The sequence below is a fragment of the Lolium rigidum genome, unplaced genomic scaffold (genome assembly GCF_022539505.1).
Source record: "Lolium rigidum isolate FL_2022 unplaced genomic scaffold, APGP_CSIRO_Lrig_0.1 contig_27167_1, whole genome shotgun sequence".
Taxonomy (NCBI): domain Eukaryota; kingdom Viridiplantae; phylum Streptophyta; class Magnoliopsida; order Poales; family Poaceae; genus Lolium; species Lolium rigidum.
In genome coordinates this window covers 149231-152769 of record NW_025900074.1, presented here as the reverse complement: position 1 = coordinate 152769, position 3539 = coordinate 149231, and positions in this window count along the sequence as shown.

Here is a 3539-nt window from a genome sequence, read left to right as displayed (position 1 = left end):
CCTCGAGTAGGTAAACGATAACAATGATAATTTCTTAAGTGACATGCTACCAACATAATCTTGATCAATACTATTGTAAAGCATATGAAGTGAATGAAGTGATAGTAAAGATAATGACTAAACAACTGAATCATATAGCAAAGACTTTTCATGAATAGTACTTTCAAGACAAGCATCAATAAGTCTTGCATAAGAGTTACTCATAAGCAATAGATTCAAAGTAAAAGGCATTGAAGCAACACAAAGGATGATTAAGTTTCAGCGGTTGCTTTCAACTTCAACATGTATATCTCATGGATAATTGTCAACATAAAGCAATATAACAAGTGCAATAGGTAAACATGTAAGAATCAATGCACACAGTTGACACAAGTGTTTGCTTCTAAGATAGAAGGAATAGGTAAACTGACTCAACATAAAGTAAAAGAATGGCCCTTCGCGAGAGGAAGCAGGGATTAAATCATGTGCTAGAGCTTTTTAAGTTTTGAAATCATATAGAGAGTATAAAAGTAAAGTTTTGAGAGGTGTTTGTTGTTGTCAACGAATGGTAGCGGGTACTCTAACTACCTCGTCAACTAGACTTTCAAGAGCGGCTCCCATGAAGGACGTTATCTCTACCAGCAAGGTAGATCATCCCTGTTCTCTTTTATTTTTTATTTTTTAGATGACACTCCTCCCAACCTTTGCTTTCTCAAGCCATGGCTAACCGAATCCTCGGGTGCCTTCCAACAATCACATACCATGAAGGAGTGTCTATTTGCAAAATTAAGTTGCTTACTGATGAATCAGAGCAAAACATGTGAAGAGAATTATTAATGCAAGTTAATTAATTGGGGCTGGGAACCCCGTTGCCAGCTCTTTTTGCAAAATTATTGGATAAGCGGATGAGCCACTAGTCCATTGGTGAGAGTCTGTCAGAAGTAAATGACAAGATCGAAAGATAAAACACCACATACTTCCTCATGAGCTACGAAACATTGACACAAATAAGAGATAATAGCTTTTGAATTGTTTAAAGGTAGCACTTGAAGTATTTGCTTGGAATGGCAGGAAATACCACATAGTAGGTAGATATGGTGGACACAAATGGCATAGTTTTTGGCTCAAGGATTTGGATGCACGAGAAGAATTCCTCTCAATACAAGGCTAGGATAGCAAGGTTGTTTGAAGCAAACTCAAGTATAAAATGGTGCATCAAGACTCACATATGAACATATTGTAAGCATTATAAGACTTTACATCGTCTCCTTGTTGTTCAAACACATTAACCAGAAAATATCTAGACTCTAGAGACCAATCATGCAAACCAAATATTAACAAGCTCTATGTAGTTCTTCATTAATAGGTGCAAAGTACATGATGCAAGAGCTTAAACATGATCTATATGAGCACAACAATTGCCAACTATCAAATTATTCAAGACATTATACCAATTACCACATGAAGCATTTCCTGTTTCCAACCAAATAGCAATTAACGAAGCAGTTTTCAACTCCGCCATGAACATTAAAGATAGAACTAAGAACACCAGTGTTCATACGCAACAGCGGAGCGTGTCTCTCTCCCACACAAGCATGAATTTATTCAAACAAAATAAAAACAAACAGACGCTCCAAGTAAAGTACATAAGATGTGACCGAATAAAAATATAGTTTCAAGAGAAGAAACCTGATAAATTGTTGATGAAGAAGGGGATGCCTTGGGCATCCCCAAGCTTAGATGCTTGAGTCTTCTTGAAATATGCAGGGATGAACCACGGGGGCATCCCCAAGTTTAGGCTTTTCACTCTTCTTGATCATATATCATCCTCCTCTCTTGACCCTTGAAAACTTCCTCCACACCAAACTCGAAACAACTCATTAGAGGGTTAGTGCATAATCAAAATTTCACATGTTCAGAGGTGACACAATCATTCTTAACACTTCTGGACATTGCCCAAAGCTACTGGAAGCCAATGGAACAAAGAAATCCATCCAACACAGCAAAAGAGGCAATGCGAAATAAAAGGCAGAATCTGTCAAAACAGAACAGTCCGTAAAGACGAATTTTTTTAGAGGCACTGGACTTGCTCAGATGAAAATGCTCAAATTGAATGAAAGTTGCGTACATATCTGAGAATCACGCACGTAAATTGGCAGATTTTTCTGAGTTACCTACAGAGAACCCTGCCCAAATTCGTGACGGCAAGAAATCTGTTTCTGCGCAGTAATCCAAATCTAGTATTGACTTTACTATCAAAGACTTTACTTGGCACAACAATGCAATAAAATAAAGATAAGGAGAGGTTGCTACAGTAGTAAACAACTTCCAAGACACAACAAAACAGTAGCAAAATAAACACATGGGTTATCTCCCAAGAAGTGCTTTCTTTATAGCCATTAAGATGGGCTCAGTAATTTCAATGATGCACTCGCAAGAAATAAGAGTTGAAGCAAAAGAGAGCATCAAAAAGCAAATTCAAAACACATTTAAGTCTAACCCACTTCCTATGAATAGGAATCTTGTAAATAAACAAGTTCATGAAGAGCAAAGTAACAAGCATAGGAAGATAAAACCAGTGTAACTTCAAAAATTTCAGCATATAGAGAGGTGTTTTAGTAACATGAAAATTTCTACAACCATATTTTCCTCTCTCATAATAACTTTCAGAGGCATCATGAACAAACTCAACAATATAAGTATCACATAAAGCATTCTTATTCACATGCATGAAAGTATCATTACTCTCCACATAAGCATAATCAATTTTATTAGTTGTAGTGGGAGCAAATTCAACAAAGTAGCTATCATTATTATTCTCATCAAGTGTAGGAGGCATAGTATAATCATAATAAAATTTACTCTCCTTAGTAGGCGGCACCAAAAGACCACTATCATTATAATCATCATATATGGGAGGCATATCATAATCAACATAAACTTTCTCCTCAATACCCGGAGGGCTAAAGAGATCATTTTTATCAAAACCGACCTCCCCTAGCTTAGAATTTTCTATATCATTAGCAACAATGGTGTTCAAAGCGTTCATACTAATATCATTGCTACTAGCATGCAAATAAGGTTCCATAGGTTTTTTAATTTTCGCATTAAACCATTCATGTCTTGACTCAGGAAATAGTTTAAAAAGCTCACAGATGTTTTCCATTATGCCTTACTAGTGTAAAACAAGAAATAAAAAGATGCAATTGCAGGATCTAAAGGAAATAGCTTCGAGCACACACACAACGGCAACAGAAAAGTACTTAGTTACCTGGGACCGGAGTGTGAGTGCCTTTTACCTTTCCTCCCCGGCAACGGCGCCAGAAAAGTGCTTGATGTCTACGCACGCTTCTATTCCTGTAGACAGTGTTGGGCCTCCAAGAGCAGAGGTTTGTAGAACAGCAGCAAGTTTCCCTTAAGTGGATCACCCAAGGTTTATCAAACTAAGGGAGGAAGAGGTCAAAGATATCCCTCTCAAGCAACCCTGCAATCACGATACAAGAAGTCTCTTGTGTCCCCAACACACCTAATACACTTGTCAGATGTATAGGTGCACTAGT